This window comes from Rousettus aegyptiacus, unplaced genomic scaffold, assembly GCF_014176215.1.
Source record: "Rousettus aegyptiacus isolate mRouAeg1 unplaced genomic scaffold, mRouAeg1.p scaffold_m13_p_17, whole genome shotgun sequence".
Lineage (NCBI taxonomy): Eukaryota > Metazoa > Chordata > Mammalia > Chiroptera > Pteropodidae > Rousettus > Rousettus aegyptiacus.
Genome location: NW_023416292.1, coordinates 32,258,476 through 32,276,753, shown reverse-complemented (window position 1 = coordinate 32,276,753; position 18,278 = coordinate 32,258,476). Strand labels below are relative to the sequence as shown.

Here is an 18,278-nt window from a genome sequence, read left to right as displayed (position 1 = left end):
ACTATTTTTTAAATGTGAAAGAAAAAAAGAGAGAGCCAAAAAACTGGTCGTGAGCTATTCCCTCATTTGAGGGAAAAAAAACGAAGGCGGGGGGAGGGGCAGGCATTAATTGGCCTCTGAACCTAATTCTAGGAATCTTTGGAAATCAAAAAGTGATAGATTTCCTCTCCGGTAGGATAAATATCAAAAGAATAATCTACATGGGGTAATTTATTGCAAAAAAGGAACACTCAGGAGGAAGGAGGGGAGAGGAGGTGGAGGAGGAGTGAGAAGCAAGACTGGAAGACGTAATCTAAGGAAACAATTCTTTTCAGTGAGACACACACACACACACACACACACACAACAATGCAGCAATGTCATTCCCAGCCATCGTACAAAGTAGAAAAGTGCTGTTGCCACCGCGGTTATAAAAGCTCTTCACGCTCCTGGCAGAGAAGGAGCGCTTATGACTCATCACAACGAAATCTCCCCAGTCATCACCGCGGGGGTTTGGGAGTCTGACCAGATGGCTTTCTCCACATCTAGCATAAGACAATGGCGCAGTGATGAGGGTAACCTGAAGGCGTGGAGCCCTATGAAGATGAACAGGCCGAAGCCAGGGGTGCTGGGGAGTCAAGACTGGTTTGCGAAGGGCCAAAGGGAGACTCGTGGGCAGGCGGAGGGAAGTGGGGGGCAAGGCGTCGAAAGGGAGGCGAGAAGACAGCCCCAAATGTCATCGGGAGGAAAAAACGTTTTGCCGGAAGTTGATTCTGCCTTCTTCTCCCTTTCAAGAAGCGAAATAGTGTTTGCTCAGGTTTTATGCGGACCGGCCTTCTTCCCACCCCGAGCCTCAGGGACGCGGAAGGGTGGAGCCAAGGCAAAGACGACCCTCCCCGGGGAGCTGGCGCTCCCGGGGTTTGCCGAGGCTGGACACGAGGCGCAGGCCGGAACGTGCCGGGTCGTCGATGCCACAGGGGAGGCACACGAAGGCAGGTGGTGGAAACTCTGTCACACAGGTGGCTATAAGCAAGCCCGGCTGGCCAGCAGCCGCGTGTCACGTCATTTTAATGTGCAGCCCTTCTGGACTGGGAGAAGGCTGGCTACGGCAGAATTCACCGAGGGAGGCTGTGGGACTTGCCCTGTCCACGCTGGACATCGGGATCCCTTCAGTCGGGGCGGGCGGGGCTCAGATTCCGCGTATGAGGATACTTGGACACGTTCTTTAATTTAGACCTCAATGAAGATGAGACCACAGCTAACTGAGAACGGCTGAGCTCCACATTACAGAACGAGGACCACCGAACTAACGCTGCCTGCACTGCGAGCTGCGAAACCGCAGGTGGGTTCTGCGGTCGCCCTCAGCTCCGTCCCAGGCAAGGAACAGATTTGTCACGTTTTCCGGGCCAGCTGATCTGCTTCTTCTCTTTCGCGCAGCTCTGGGTTCATCCTGGTCTGGGTTCAGGGGATTGTTTTTTTATATCAAGGCTCTTACTACTGATTGCGCCGAATGCTCAGTTTTTATATCTGTAATTGCTCGAAGTTCAGATTTGAAAGAACAAGGAGAGGTAGACGCCGAGATGCTCTCGGTGATCTCCGCCCCGTGGTGTGCATGCACTTCTGTAATACCGCATCCCCCTGCCCCTTGAATGTGGGCGGCACCTAATGGCCTAATGGCTCGCTTCCATCAAATGTAACACGGCACAGAGGATGGGATGTCACTTCTAAGATTAGGTTATAAAAGGTCCGTGAATTCTGTCTCGCTGACGCTCTTGCTGGCTTTTAGCTGTGAGCTCCAAGTTGGAAGGAGCTGGTATCCCCGGCTAACAGCCAGTGAGAACCTGACACCCGCCACCAGCCACCTGAGTCATCTTGGAAGGGGGTCCTCTTCCCACTGAGCCTCGGGATGAATGCGACCCTGGCCAACACCTTCTCTGCAGCCTTGTGAGGGACCCTGAGCCAGAGGGACCTAGCTAAGCCACACCCAGAAACTGCGAGAAGATGATACAAAACCAGTTGTTTTAAGTCGCTAAGTTTTGTGGCGATTTGTCACATGGCAACCGACAACTAATACACTTAGCCTCTTAATCTTTGGTCTTTTGACTGACCACTCACTGTTGGCTTCCATTTGGGGGATGGTCTTGCTGACTTTCCTCCATTTGCCATCCTGGTAAACTTTTCTTTGGGGTCCTTAAAAGCCCGACTTCCCCATCCCACATCATCTGTCTCAGGGAAACAGAAGTGCGTGCACACCGGGGGGCGGAGATCACCGAGAGCATCTCAGCGTCTACCTCTCCAACAGCAGAACCAAGGTGAGCACCCGGACGACACCTGCCGGTTCTGCCTGCGGCAGCCAGAGTGCCCCTTATAAAATGCAGACGAGGGCACATGAGGGCAACTCCCCCATCACCTCTCGGAGCCGCACCTGCCTCAGCCGTGCCCGCCCTTCCCTCATCCCGCCACCCAGGACTCAGGCCACCCTGCACACAGCAGCCTCGGTGCTCCTGCTCCGATATGCCGCCCCGCTCCGGGCCCCTGCTCCGATATGGCCCTCCCTCCGGCCTCAGACACTTCCCACGTGGTCCTCTTCCCTCCCGTCACTCAGGCCTCTGCTCAGCTGTCACCTCCTCAGGGGGCTTTTTCTGACCATCCCCGTCTAAAACATCCATCCAAACTCCCCCCCCTCCTCCTCTTCTACTCTATTTTCTTCCCACTACTCATCATTCACAAAAATTGTGTATTTCGTATTTGTCTATCGTCCGTCTCCCTGACCACAAGGTAAGATCCATGAAGACAAGTATTTTCGTCTATTTTGTTCACGGCTGTATTCCCAGTGCCTGGGATTTAGGAGATTCTCAGAAAATGCTGCCAGAAAAAATGAATGCATTTGAATGTATGTTAAGAGGAAATCATCTCTAACACAGTAATAACAATATTTTCCACAGGGGATGGTTATTATAGCCTAGGCAATTTTCAAACATAATTTTATTCAAATCTTACGAAGACCCACGAGGCAGGAACCATCATTATTGGCAAGACCAGGAGACTGACCAGACCAGAGGCCACACACAGAAAAAGGAAGAGCTGAGATCTAAAGGCAGGGCTTCCACGCTGTCACCACTGAGGTATGGAGTGTCCTCAGCCACAAAGCCGCAGACCACGCACGGAGCACCGCCTGTCCAGTGTGGACCCTGCCACCAGAGGATGACAGCCACGACGAGACTACTGCTCGAACTGCCCCCGGGAACTCCTGATGCGCAGCCTGGGTTAAGAACCTTTCCTCTAAAGAATCCTGTCTCACGCTTCAAGATCCAGCGAAAATATTAACGTAGTGCCTCGCTCAGTCTATAATTTAACAGAGCATCTATTTAATCTCACGCCGGCTTTAGGCAAAACTGACATTCTGCTTGGGGCTGGCCAGGGAGCCAGTGGAGACTCAGGCAGCCCTGGTCTCTGCTCTCCTACCCCACATTTACCGATGCTGTGGCCTCCTCCCTCGGGGACAGTGAGAGGACAGGCCAGGACCACCCCACCCCGATACGGACAGTGCTCAACCTCCTCTGCGGCCGCTGGCTACAGCCTTGTGAACAGACGAGGCTCCCCCGCCCGGGTTGATGGTCACCTCTTTTCTCAGTACAGGACAGCGACAGCACCGCCCCGTGGAGCCCCCCGCGTCCCAGCATGCCTTGCTCCTGCCACCATGAATTTCAGTCCCTGAACTTCTCATGCCCTCTCACCTACTGGCTTAGGTCATGCTTGTGCCTCTATTTAGAACAAATTTTCCCTCATACCATCTGGTGAAAGCCGATTCATGCTTCCGGTCTCAGTGTAAACGCCACTTCTTCCAGGAAGACTTCCCTGACCACTTCATTGGTACCCAGGATTTCCTCTAATTGGGGAATTCACAGTTACCAGGTCCTTACATAGAGGTTCCCCGAGGTCAGGGGCCATGCCTGCTGGGCACCTGTTCTTCGCAGCCCAGCATTTAGTTCTCTTCCTTTGAGAAACAGTTCGACGAGTTCCCTTTGGGAAGGCTCTTCCGTCCCCATGTCAGCAAGGTGCGCTGTGTGGTGTTGACACCAACGTCCAGCTCAGCTGTGGGGCCTAAGCTGACCGGCACCCCTATGTCCAGTCTCCCGGTCAGTGACTGACTCAGGGTTGACATGTGACAAAGGCCGGTCTGATCGGAGCTAACCTCAGGACTCTGCCTGAAAACCATGTGCTCTGGCCTTTCCCCCCACTGGACAGGTACCCTCTTAGGACACTGGACACCACCCAGGACCAATGGGGTGAGGCTTAGGGTGAGACAGGAGAGCCAGCTACAGAGCCCAGCAGAGCTAAGAAATGGAGAGAAAGAAACAGAGTCCTGGACACATGATTTGAGCCCCTGGTCCAAGCATTGCCTGAAACTAGAGCTACCTCCAGACTGGGCAGTTACGCGGACCAATAAATTCCCTTTATCCTTCAACAAGTTTGAGGGTTTGTTATTGTTCTTGTCATTTGCAACTAAGCAATATCCTAACTTCAAATTCCGCCTTATCGCCACTGAATCCTCAGCCCTCAGCACAGGGCCTTACACTTCGTTAGGGTGAATGAAGAAGTTTCTCTGTTCTGGGTAAGAAATGTGGGGACTGGACGCTCTGAGGGCTGGCACGGGGCAGGCGCTGGAGGCACTCAGCCGTCTCGAGTCTGGTACCCCGGAAGGCTGGTTCTACGTTTTCCTCCCGTTTCTACTCACAGGCTGGCTAGAGTTCCCTCCCTCAGCAACCCAAGAGCTCTCCTGAGACACAAGCCCCAGCTCCTGGCCCTACTTCCAGACTAGCTTCATTCAAGCCCTCAACCTGCCTCAGCAGGTCTAGTAACTCAGAGCTGGGCAGAGACCCTGCGGCCATCCAAAGCACATAGTTACGGCACTGCTCACTTGCCTTAAAAAAAATTTTTAAAAATCCAGGCTGCGAACGCATCTTCTACTCACACTCTGAGCAAATCCTGTGCCTCGTCTCGTGTCATAAATCTGTTTCTATTCCTGTCGTTGGAATCGCAGAAGTTGAGAAAGAAACGTAGAGGTCCCCTGAGTCAACCCCACTCCCAGGAGAGGTGCCACCGCCGCCTCTGGCTGCAGTCTAGCCTGCCTTGGCTTGAATACGACCAGGGGCTGGCGGCTCCATCCTTTGCGAAGCAGGCATATTGTCAGACAGCTCAGATTGTTAGAAAGCTCTTCCTGAAGCTGAGCTGGAATCTGCTTCCTTGTCATTTCACCTAGTCCTGGCTCTGCCATCTGGAGTCCCTGGCATCAGCCTGATCCTTCCCCCACGTGGCAGCCACTGGGATATATGAGGACAGCTCGTACGTCCCTGAAGTCTGCTTGGCTTCGGGCACAGCATCCCTCGTGCCCTCGCCCGGTCCTTAATGTGACGTAGTCCTGATATGGCACCAGCACATCCTCCTCTGGATGGACTCCAGTTTGCACTTGCCCCTCTGAAAATCTGGTTCCTTGGAGAGATCTCAACAGTCTAGATATGGTCTGTCCAGGACCAAGTATAGCAGAATCATCCTGAACCTTGTTCTGGACTCGCCATGCCTGCTAATGGTGGCATGTAAGGTTCCTCGTCGTACCACTGGCTCCATGTAATGTGATCAAGGGGAAAAAAAAAATCCACTGCATGTTCCATAGTTGAACATTTTATGTGTGAAGTTCTACAATGATCTCCCCTAAACTTTATCTTGTGAGGTTTAGACTGGGCAGAACCCCTAAGGCGACCATGTCATTAATCATCAGATCAGAAAACTTTTGAGACTGAAAGAGGTGTTGTTACTGCTGCTAACGATCGCATTCAGACGACAGACATAAGCAAGACTGTCCCAGACAAACCTGGACACCAGGCCACCCTCAGCAGAGCGGGCAAGGTCCAGGTTGAAACCCAGTATCGTTTGCCGGCTCTCAGAGTTTCCGTCTTCCCGTCCTGGAAAGGAAGAGAACGTGCCTGCATCATGGGATTAGCATAAGCTTTAAACGAGATCGTGTGTGGCAAGCACTTAACCCAGAGCCTGACTTACGCCAAGTGCTTAGGAAATATCGCCTGTTATTTTTAGCTCCTTGAGATCGTTTTGAATTCGACCAGCTATCGCACTCTATGTTGGAGTCATCCTCGCATCTCAAAAGTATGGCTTCCGCGGCTTTGTCTGAATCATTGCTTAAAATAACCCGAGTCGGCCTCCAAGGCGGAGCCCCGGGGCACGTCACCAGGGTTCTCCTTCCTCATTGATACTGATGCACTGGCCACTCTTCTCCGGAAGTGACTGTTCAGCCAGCTCACCCAGTGTGCTAGAGAGAAGTGAGTTCACTTTGGAGACCCCACAACAGCCCAGAGGCTTAACGGACATATAAGGTTATTATTTCTCTCTCACAAAGCAGCCTGGAGAGGCCCCGCCTCGGCAAGAGGCCGGCGGCCAAGGGCCCCGGCTGGGGGTGTTCTCCCGTCTTCAGCACGTGATCTCTGTTACTCTGTTGGTCACCCTCCCAGCCAGCAGAAAGGGCAAGAGCTTGGAGGAGCGAGTGGGACAGGCTTAAGGGTCATGCCTGGAAGTGGCAGGCGTCACCTCTGCTCACACACCAGTGGAGGGAACTTAAGACACAAGATGCACCTTACTGTTCAGAAGGTGGACAGTGCATTTGAGCTGGGGAGCTGGGAGCCACCTCCATTCCTGTTTCTCTGCAGAAGGAGAGAGGGGAATGGCGGACAGCCGGCAGGAGCCACCCTGGCCATGCGCCTAATACATTATCGTCAGCCCACATTTTCTATCTTGTTCTCAAGGAAATAAAGTGACACTCTGCCAACGAATGCCTTGTGAAATCAAAGGCCTCCAGCGTTCTGCTCTGCTAGTGGCCTAGGAAACCCTGTCGCCAAAGAAATCACCTCCGGGGCCTTGTGACAGAAGATGGCTTGCAGGCAGCCTGCACTGTCTCTGAAAAACGGCTTCTCAGTTTGGGCAGTGAAATTCATGTACCGCTTCTATTAATCGGTATGAGGAAGAAACAAAAAGGAGAACAGAGGAACGCAGTGGAATTTAAAATGAAATAGAATTCCAAGACTAGGAGCTTTAGGGAAGGGTCAAGCACAAAAGGGATTCTACATAAAAATTAATTTTATGGATGGTTCAGCATCCCTCCAAGAAGCAGCTCTGAGCTCCCTGAACGAGGTTGCAGGACCCGGATTTCCGAGGTAAGTAACATATGCATCATGTGCAGCTCAGAAACTCCAGCTGGGAGTCATTAAAGTCACTCATGTGGCTTCTGCTGCTCTGCCGGTCACCCTTCCAGCCAGCAGGAAGGACGAGAGCTCGGAGAAGCAAGTGGAGGGGGCTCACGGGCCGGACCCAGAAGTGGCAGCATCGCTCCTGTGCCCCGTGAAATTGGGGAGCTGAAAAAGGAAGTATTTGGCTCTGGTTGGAAGGAGAGCTTATAGGGCAGCATTTCTCAAACTCTGGTGCGTGAGAACCACCAAGGGAACTAACTGTGAAAAATGCAAATGAGCAGGGACCACCGTCAGACCCTCTGAATTTGCGTGGGGTGGGAGGTGAAGCGGATCCCAGAAATCGGTGCCATGAGCACACTCCCCCAGACGGTTCTGATGTGGGAGGTATGAGGTCCACACGTTGAGAGACTCTGGCTTTGAGGGTAGAAGGGAGTGGCGGCTGGGAAATGGGGAGGCCAAGGGACAGAGGCGAGTAGTGGAGGAAGCCATAACCCAGACCACAAACAGCCTCCGCTGGGGTGCAGAGGCCGAGGGGAGGGACGCGGGGAGGGAGCAGGAACCGTTCTCAACTAAACGTTCAGACTCGGAGTGCTCTGTGGAACTACGTGTCCCACAGGGCTTTTAATGAGATGTGATGACGACGATGGTGATGGAGATGACGGTGGTGGGTTTGGCGGGGATGCCGGAGATGGTAGAGGGCAGGAAGCTTTCTTAACCAGCCACACAGGCCTGGTAGGAAGCAGGGCCATCTGGTGCACATTCGGCACATTACAGAATCTATTTCGCTCTTGCTAGTGCGGCTCAGCCAAATTTATATCTGTTCCTGGCTGCAAAACGTGCCCGGTGTTGGACTAAGCCCTGAGCTCTGAGCAGGAAGAATCCCATGCCAAGGACGTGATCGGTTTCTCCGGAGCCCAGGGCAAGTCCACCTCTCTGAGCCGTCTTAGAATTCGAGCCCTTGTTGCAGAGGGTGGGGACCCAGAAACGTCACACATCACCAAACCCTCTGTCTCCCCGCAGGACAGGGCAGCTTTGGCCCCAGCCCCATCGTGTTTCCATGTCCTCGTCCTTGTTAGGATATAGCTTCTGAGTTGTTCATCTTCGCAGGCCAGAGAGTATTCCATGAGTGTGACTCAGTGAGTAGGTGGCTGGGTGGATGATGTGGGCAGGAGATGGCCACACACAGTCTGGGAGGTACCATTAGGACCGGCTTGTCTGAGCCAGATCCAGACAGGATTAAGTGACCAGCAGTAGAGGGTGGCTGAAGATTAGGGGTCCAAATACCCAGAAAGTTACTCTCCTTGAGGAGGAAAATGAATCTGCCTAAAGCTACTCAGCAAATTAATGATAATATATTAAACGACAACTAGTATTACTGCTCCTTCCTGCCACAATCATTCCCCTAAACAAACATAAGAAAACAAGACAATTTGCAGGCGAGCAGGGAGGGGACAGGCAGGTAAGGGCTGGTATGAGCTCTTGGGACTAACAGAGAGTGTTTCGCCTTATTTCTTCCCAGCTGTTCCAAGACATGGGCAGAGTTTCTCTTCCCCGGGCTGGAACACAGGACCTTGCCAGACTCTCCTGGATCTTGGAGTGATGCTCCAAGTTTCACATACCTGACTTTCCCCATTTAAAATTCCTCATCAGGAATCCGTCCGTCCACCCTGATGCTTGAGACACTGCTCTCCGCTCTTCGGCTCTGCTCGCCTCGCCGCCCCACAGCTCAGCTCTGACAGATGAGACGCTGGAGAAAGCGTCTCGGCGCATGGGGCAGGGACCTTGTCTTTGTGTCTCATGAAGTGCCATGTACACCTGCAGTGCTTTGTAAATAATAAATGGTCATAATAAAGAAGCTGTCTCTCCGGGGTCAGGGGCATATGTTTGCAGAATAGCAGCTCCCCACCCCCCACCAGGCTGGCTCCGCCTGGGGCGCCTGTCACCAGAGCCTGCAGTGCGGTGCATGGAGATTTCAAAGGGACACATGACTCGAAAACTTAGGGTTCTAAACAAAATAAAGGCACGATGCCAGGATTTCTTGGCTAAGGGAGGCCAGAGAGCGGTCTGCTGAGAAATAAATGCACCATGGAAATGCAGATGTCATTATTATTACTTCCGGTTTTATTGTTCGGCTCAATCCAGCATTAACGAATTACAACTGCACAGTCCTTTTTAGCCAAGTGCATAATAGTAATTTATCCTGAAAGGGAGATCGACTGGTAATAACAGGTGTTATTCCTACAAAAATGATTTCCCAATTTAGTTTAGAAAAAGAAGGGAGACCTCTTTTCAAATGGGTGAACAAGCAGAAAGAGACAAACAGGGTCTCATTAAGAGAACTATGGGAAGGGCAGGGACATGATCACCACACGGTCACTGACCATGACGACTGGGCCACTGTCACCAGGAGCAGGTAGAGTTAAACCCTGGCACCTCCCACCAGAACGAAGAAATGGCAGTTCACCTTTTCGGAAATGTGCAGCTAAAATCCCCCCTTCCCACTTCCTGTTGCAAGGCATTATCAGATGTGCCCGCCTAGCAGATACTGTGGCTGCAGAAACTTGAGCAGATTCCTAATGGGAGCGGCGACCGTTTGTTGCAGCCTCGCTGTGCGCCCAGCACTGTGTCACCTCACGTAACCCTCCGCGCCTACTCTGCGGAGTCAATCCTGTCATTAACGACGTGGCTCAGGGGCCGTGAGTGAGAGCTGGCGCGCAGAGTCCAGGGCTCCGTGGAGTTAGGATGTGAGTAGCCACATTAGAATCCAGAGCCCAAGATCTCAACCGCTGTACCCTAATGCCCCGGCGCCATCTGCAGAATCCTGAGCAGTGCGAGCTGTTAGCTCAGTGCAAGTGACCCGACCCTGACAGCTCTGGTCAAGACGGAATCATTTTCAGTCACCCAAACCCACGGAAAGGACGGACGGCAGTGGCACGGATAATCCCAACGCGTGGACATGCGGACGTGGTTTAGATTTGGCTCGGGATGGCCTCGCTGGGACAGCCCGCGGTAGATCTGCTTTCTGAATGATGCTTCTCCAAGGCAGGCATTAAAAATAGCCCCTGGTCGCTAAGACAGCTCTGGCTAAGGAGGAGAGGCGAGGCCCGAGGAGGGGAGGTACCGCTGCAGCGTGAATATTTGACTACAGGAAATCCATAAAGTTGAATAAATCGGCTCTAATTAGCAGAGCTATGCGGTTGTAGCTCCTTTATACTTGAGACTTTGTTTTGAAAAATTTCTTTATTTTTATCTTACTGTCCCAGCCTGACCATCGGCCCCAGCCTCCATTTATTCCAGATTGCAAGTTCCCTATTAATGAGCGAGCTGGGAGAGGGCCTCAGTGCAAGGCTTGCTCTGGCCTAAAGCGATTGCCTCGCTCGTGACTCACTGATTTCTAATTAATCCTCTGGTTCATCCCAGAGCCCTGGTTTGGGCATATTCTGCCCTTTCCCCGGCCTGAGCCAGCAGGAAGTGAGATGACAGGGACCTGTCGTGACAGGAAGTATAAGCAGGGTGGCACACAGCCCTTTCATCCTCGGAGAAGTCGCAGAACCACGTATGTTTTTAAAAGCTTGAGCGCGGAGGGCCGGAATGGGGAAATCGTGAAGGAGGTGTGTGTATTCATGCGTGGGGGCTGCTGGTGTGGTCGTGGGATGGGGGGTGTGTGCCCACGTGTGGTGCAGTGTGTAGTAGGATGTCATGAGTGTAGTGTAGGTCAAGTGTGATGGGGGTGTGTGTGTGTACGTGTGTGTATCGCAGCATGAACGGTGGTATGCGTGTGCGTGTAATGTGTGTGTAACAAGAGACAGAATGAGCGTGAAGATGTCTCTGACGAAATAAGCTGAGTTTTTCTATTCCCTAGAAATTTGCCAGAATAACTTCCTTTCTGACAAAAGCTTCTATTCAGAGGCTCTCTGATGCTCTGGATTAAAAAAAAAAAAAAAAGGACAAACTGGATCCTAACCAAATCAAGTGAGTACTAAAGATATTTTGGGGGAGAAGCATTAAAAAAAAATAATAATAGTGCTAACGACGCAATAACGCAATGGTTTCTGTGTCCTTTCACTGGGTGCGAAGGAAAGTTTCATTTAGAACAAGTTGGGTCTCAGGCACTGCGGGAGGCAAGGCGGGAAGGGAAGCCAATCCTCAAGTCCTCGAGTCCTCGAGTCCTCGCCGCCTTCTTTGCAGACTCATCTAGCTCCTTAGGTGGCTCCTGTCTGCCAGGTCACAGATGGGGTGAAATTCTCTTTCTGTGGACTATTAAAAAGGGCTTTGGGTCTCCTTTGGGTCTCCTGCATAAACCACTAAAGTCACCGTGATTTGGAGGTGCCAACTAGGGGCAGGAAGGGGCTGCAGGATTGTGTTAGGCTGCACACAGGCCTCCTGGAACTGGGGTCCTTGTCCAGGGAAGTGTCATAGAAAGGGACCAGCCCAAAAACCCGGGCAGCTGCAGAGGACGGTAAAGGGAGTCAAATGCATGGTGCTGGAGGGAGGCTGGACTTTGCGTGATGAGCACACAGTGGAGCGTGTAGATGTTGTATTGTAAAGTCGTACACCTGAAACGTACACGTTGCTATTGACAAATGTGACCCCAATAAATTTAATTTTAAAAATAAGTATTTCCACTGACAGGCTTTTCCTCAAACCAAACTCCCCTGTACAGAGGTATTCCAGAGAAATGGAAATGATGTAAACACATAAAAAGAACTTTAACTTCACAAGTCATCAAGAAAATGCAACTTAAAACAATCGACTAATAAAGACTTGGCAAAAGTTTTTAAAGTGATGTCAGCTCAAAGGCAAGGGAAATAAAACCAAAAATAAATGAACGGGACTACATCAAACTGAAAAGCTTCTGCACAGTAAAAGAAACTGTCAACAAGGTAAAGAGACAGCCATCCGAATGGTCGCAAATAGTTGCAAGCGACGCCTCCGATAAGGGCCTAATATGCAAAATGTACGAAGAACTCCTATGACTCAATAACAGCGAAAAAAACAAGCAATCCAATTAAAAATTGGGCAGAGGATCTGAACAGACACTTCTCCCAAGGAGACATACGAATGACCAACAAACATGTAAGGATGCTAACATTGCTAGCTATTAGGGAAATGCAAATCAAAACCGCAATGAGAGACCATCTCACACCTGTTCGAATAGCTGTAATCAACAGGACAAGTAATAACAAGTGTTGGAGAGAAAAAGGAACCCTCATACACCGCTGATGGGATTGCAAATTGGTACAGCCACTACGGAAAACAGTATGGAGTTTCCTCAAAAAACTAAGAATTAATTGATCTACCATACGATACAGCAATCTCTCTACTGGGTATTTACCCCAGAGACTTGAAAACATAAATCTGAAAAGATATTTGCACACCGATGTTCATAGCAGCATTATTCACAGTGACCAGGACATGGAAGCAACCAAAGTGTCCTACAATGATAGATGATTGACTAAAGAAGCTGTGGTACATATATACAATGGAGTATTACTCAGCCATAAGAAGAGATAAAATATTGCCATTTGCAACAACATGGATGGGCCTCGAGATAATCATGCTAAGCGAAATAAGCCAGACAGACAAAATTGAAAGTCACATGATATCACTTATATGTGGGATATAAACCTAAAAGCAAACAACGAACAGGACAAACGGAGATTCACGGACATGGACAGTAGACTAGTGGTTACAGAGGGTAGGGGGTGGGAGGAGGTAGATGGGATAAAAGGGGTCAAATATGGGGTGACAGAAAGAAATCTAACCATGGGCGGTGAACACATATGCACTACATATATATGCTTTACTGTTGAATTGTACACCTGAAACTTATTAGATTTCGTTAACTGATGTCACCATAATAAAAGATAAATAAAATAAAATGACAAACAAATTAAAAAAAATAAAAATGATGTCAGGACTCTCTCCTGTGCTGCTGGAAAAAAATGTAAATTAGTGTAATCTTTTTTGGAAGGCTGATTGCAATATGTACCAAAAGCCTTAAAAAGTTCCTGTCCTTTGACCCAATTGCTAAGCATTTATTCTACAAAAACTCGCCATGGCATAAAGATTTCTCTGTAAAGATGTCCGTTGCAGTATTGGTTACACATGTGAAAAAAAAAAATGGTATTAACTTTAGTGTTTGAAATAGGGAAGTTTTAAGATAAACGACGCAGCACCCATGTTTTTAGCCACCACCAAAAGACGTGGGAAAACGGTGCAGTACGATGCGAAGCGAAAGCTGCGTGCAAAACGAGTCTGTGTGTAACACGTATTTCTTAGAAAATGGGTTGGAGGGATGCACATCAAACTATTAATAGCTGTTTTCTTTGGGGAAAGATTATGTTTTTTCTGTGATTTTTATATTAAGCCTGAAGTATAACAATGATGTGTGTAATTAAAAAATTACATTGCTCTGAACCACACTCACAAAGACAGTAAAAGGATTCCTTTCGGGTGGAGGGAAAGGCGCTAACGATGGTTATAACTGTCTCCTGTGTGCTTGTGCCGTCTCCGTTAACCCTCGCAGCAGACCTGGGAGGGGTGTCCCTCCTCGTACCTCCAACACCCTCCCCACCTCGCTCTGCGCCGGTGACCTTACCTCCCATTTCACAGAAGAAGCTGAGGAAACAGGAAGAGGACGTCCAGAGTGCTCCCCGCGGCATCGCCTCTGCCTGCACCTGCCCACGTGCCTGCTCTGCTCAGCCTAAGGGAGGCCTGGCGGGCGTTGCGGGGGTCGGGGCCGGCCGCCTCCACACCTGTGCTCTGGCTCAGGCTCCTTCCACCTGCCCAGCTGCTTTCCTTTAGCAATTCAGACCAATCTCGCATCACCCTTTCCCCCTCCGTGTTGGACCTGAACAACCCGTAACATCTCTCACATTAAACAACAACAACAACAACAAATCAACCGCCCTTTCCGTTACACTCTGCCCTTTCTCCACCCCCGTTTGCATCCGGCCCCTCAAAACAGCCGTCTATGTTCGCTGGTTACATTTCCTCCCGTTGTCCCTTACACCTTGAAAGTCAAGTTGTCGCCCCACCCCGTTCCCTTGGAATTCTCGCCACACTCACCGGCTCACTGTTGATTTCCTTGTTGCTAAATACCGGTCCGTTCTCTGTCCTCGTCTTGTTCACTCTCTTGGTGTCTTTGACGCAGGGGACATAGTCGAAGCTTCTTGAAGCAGCGTCTTCACCGAGGCCCAGCTGTCTGCTCACTCCCTGTCCCGCACTCCGCTCTCTCCACGGCGGCTTCCCGGGCCGCACCAGGCCCGTTTCTAGAACACACCTGCCTGGCTTGCTGCCCCTTACCTCAGGCTTCCGCTCAGACACCGCTGTTCTCAATGAGGCGTCCTGTTTAAAACTGCAATCATCCCCCTCCACGTGCCCGCGCCCCGCCTCCCGGTCTCCAGGGCATTTCCCGCGTTCTGATCGACATGCTCTGCGGGTCGCCTTGTAATTGCTTTGTTATCTAGAACGTGAGCTCCGGGAGGGCAGACTCTTCCTCTGCTTCGTTCACTGTTCGATTCCCAACACCTAGATCAATGCCTAGCACGTTAGAGGCGCTCGGTGTTTTTGTGGAATGAATGAATGAATGAATGAATGAACTCAAAGTGATGGAAAAAGACTTAACACCCTAGTCAGTGCTTTAAAAATGTACTGCTAATTACAGGAGCAGAAAGGAAATCGGGCATGGATATTCCTTTTCTGGTCCTGTCAGAACCTCTAATGAGACGCCCAGTCGCATCATTCCAAAAGCAACAGTTTTCCAGTGTTTGCCAACGTGCTAAGTGCTTTTGCTGTTCGTTTTCGTTGCTTTTTTCCAGTGGGTGAGGGGACGTGCTCGCTGATTTCTCCACCGTGCACACACACACCCCATCAACAGGCTGGGTTCCCCTTTAGCGTTTGCTTCTCCCTCCTCAGATTCAGCCAGGCGCTTGGTCAGGTGATTAAGTTTTTTGAGCAGCTACTACTACCTACTACCTGTGCGACTCTCTAGTTCTCTATCTGAATTATGTCCACGGCGCACCACAAAACAAAACAAAACAAAACAAACAAACAAAACCTGGGCCACAATCGTAGTTATTTCCACTCCTAGGAACTTTTGTGCTGTGTGTCTAGTGGTAAGGATGTCCTCTCTGCCAGGAGGTCTTAACACAGCACGGGGGTGATGCAGTGGTTCCCAGACTCTCCCGTAGGACTCTGCTTCAGTGCCAAAAAATGCTAGGCTCTCTTTACGTAAGAGCGGTTCTGTGTCCATCAGTTGAGGTACAGGTGGCACTTACTGTGCATTTAGATTCGTGACCCTGTTACGATAACTGAGACCGCCTGGGTCCACAGACCGAAACACCGAGGTCACCGGAAAAAGCATTGTTCTCTGAGGCAAAAGACCAGGTTTCACTTTGGGTTTTGCAGCTACTGGCTGTGCCGTCCTGGACGAGTTACTCTACCTTTTGGAGTCAATATCCTTGACCCATGAAGTAAATGCAGGGAACCCGCCCGGCTACCTGTGCTCAGGTGCAATGAGAATCAGCTGATAGACTGTTTGCAAAGGGTCTTGTAAATGTATGCAGGATGAAGTATCAGTAAATCCACGTGCCTACTCTCCTCTCAGCAACCTTCCACGCAGGTGGCCGCCACCTAAGTCCCCCTTGGACCTGTCTCTTTAGAAATATTAGCTGAGGTTATGCAGAGCCGTCTTTTTCGGTCTACTTCTCTTTATTTTTCAACTTCATTAAACGTGAGCTAAGAATAAATTTACTATTAGGCTGTGAATTTCTTTAGGGCGGTGACAGAGCCTCCATAGTCCTGTGCCTCTGACAGGACCTGCAATAAGTACTGGTCCCCAAAACACCTGCTGAAAGGAGCCCTGGGGGCCTGGGGTGGAACCCCGCCTCCCCCCCACCGAAGGAAGATGTCCAAAGGAGGGTCTAAGAGCCAGGCTCCTTCTCTAGTCACAGCCTAGGAGGAATTTCTCCTCTGGCTTCTCCAAGCAGGCTCACTTCCTCACTGAACATTTTTGCCAGCTGCTTTCAATCCTAATATTTTGGCAGCCAAGCAGCATGCTGTTCTGCAAAAGAGTTGGGAAACTGTTAATGATCTGATATCAGCAGCCTCTCGGCTCTCGGGCTCCTGCTCAGAACCCAAGGCTGACGACGGGACGTGGCACCTCCTTGGCCCTGCCCTGGGCCTTGTGACTTAGAGCCCCACCCCCCAAACACGCAGAAACCATACTTCCGGAGGAAAACATGGGCGCCCCTGCCACTCGGGACCTGCCGCCCTACTCTCTGGCACAGCACGACACATTCCTCTTGAAATGACACCATTCGGGCCCAGGACGGCACTTCTCCCCTCCTCCAGTCTCACGTCCTTGCAACCGAAGGTGACCGCGTGCGAACGTCAAGATCTGTGGGTTTTGCTGCTTCTGATGTTGGAGACGGACGTTATTTCAGAATGTGCGTTAACTGGGGAAGGCAGGGAATCGATCGGCAGAAGTGCTCTGGTGAAAGAAAAGACAAATTAATTAAAATGCCAAACTTTCTTCTGACAGCAAGAATGCGGTAGAGTCTTGCATAATACAATCTGTGTCGCAAGTCCGTTTTCTTGTTTCTCTTCATGTTCCGATTTACGATTCTGGAGTTCCCCATAATTGGTGCAGCAGTCAAACCAATTGCACATAGCAGTTGAACTTTCTGGGACATGGCTTTATAATGTAGTGGGTAGCACGGCTGCTTTACACGCAGAAAGTCCTGGGTACGCACCCCAGTCTACGGCCATGCCACCCTGAACAAGCCCGATGTCTGATCTCGGAAGCTAAGCAGGTTTGGGCCTGGTTAGTACTTGGATGGGAGACCACCTAGGAAGGCCAGGTCCTGTAGGCATGAATAATAACAAAAAAAAAGAAAGAAAGAAAAAGAAACATGTATCACCAGGGTTTCTCAGCGCTGGCTGCCTCTAGATACCTGTAGCAAGGTATACCCCCCAAAGATGTCTCCACACATTCCCAAGTGCTCTAGGGGGACACAGTCACCCCTGGTTGAGAGCCACTAGTGTAGACATAATATGCATAAAGAGTAATACTATTTTTAATTACACCGGCAACTAAATGGATATTGTATACTAGAATTGTGGATGTAATTTTATTTAGCTCGATTTGAATAACTGTCATTAAACACTTTTATATTCATTAATTATACTTTGTATTTTACCCTTAGTGTCAATATGTTAAAAGAAATATTACTTCTTTTGAAAAAATATAGGAAAGATGTATGTTCAAATAGTCTACATTTAGTTTGATCTGTGCTCTATGATGAAAAAATGCTGAGAGTTTGGGCTCTTAGAATACAATCACATTTTGTTTTTCACATCCAGATCATTACCATCAATGGAGCATACACGATATGAATATCTTCATTATATTACCAACATAATTAGTGATTTTGCTGAAACAAAAACATGGAAAATAAAATTAATGGAATAGTTTGTAATTATTTATTATGTCTGATTTCATTTTATTGCTCACCCCAATGTCACTGGCCTTATATGTATTTTTTATTTGTTGTTTTGAAGATATATTTGTCAAAGTAGGAGGCAAGACTATACTTTATTGAACAGTTTATCCACCTGGTTTAGAGCTTTAAGCTATTTAGACACCTGGTGCTTGGGCCTCCACTTATCCTCCTGCCTGAGGGTCTGGCACCCAGTAGAAGCATCTGATCTCACCCCTCTGACCCGAGGCCTCAGTTCAGAGCTTAAAGGGGACTTTGCAGGTGCCGCAGCTGGGGGTAGGGAGCAGGGCCGGAAGGGGCTGCAGAGAGAGGGAAGGGTGGTCCATCAACCGCATGTCTGAGGCGCAAACGGGCCCCCAGCAAAACAGGCACAGCCAGTTCTTCCCTCCTGGGGTGTCCCCGCCCTGAGATCCAGTTCCTCCTGCCCTACCCCGGTGAGTGCTCAGAATCCACCCCGAAACACAGCTGGACCAGTCTTCCATTTACCCATCAACCAGTATTTATGGATCATCTATATTCCAGATGCTGGGCCGGGCCA

General features: G+C 50.0%; 1 pseudogene; it reads left to right on the top strand.

The window, feature by feature from the left end:
* The first annotated feature begins 16,997 nt into the window (after window positions 1-16,997).
* On the top strand, window positions 16,998-17,113 carry LOC118613086 (annotated as a pseudogene).
* Window positions 17,114-18,278: the final 1,165 nt, after the last annotated feature.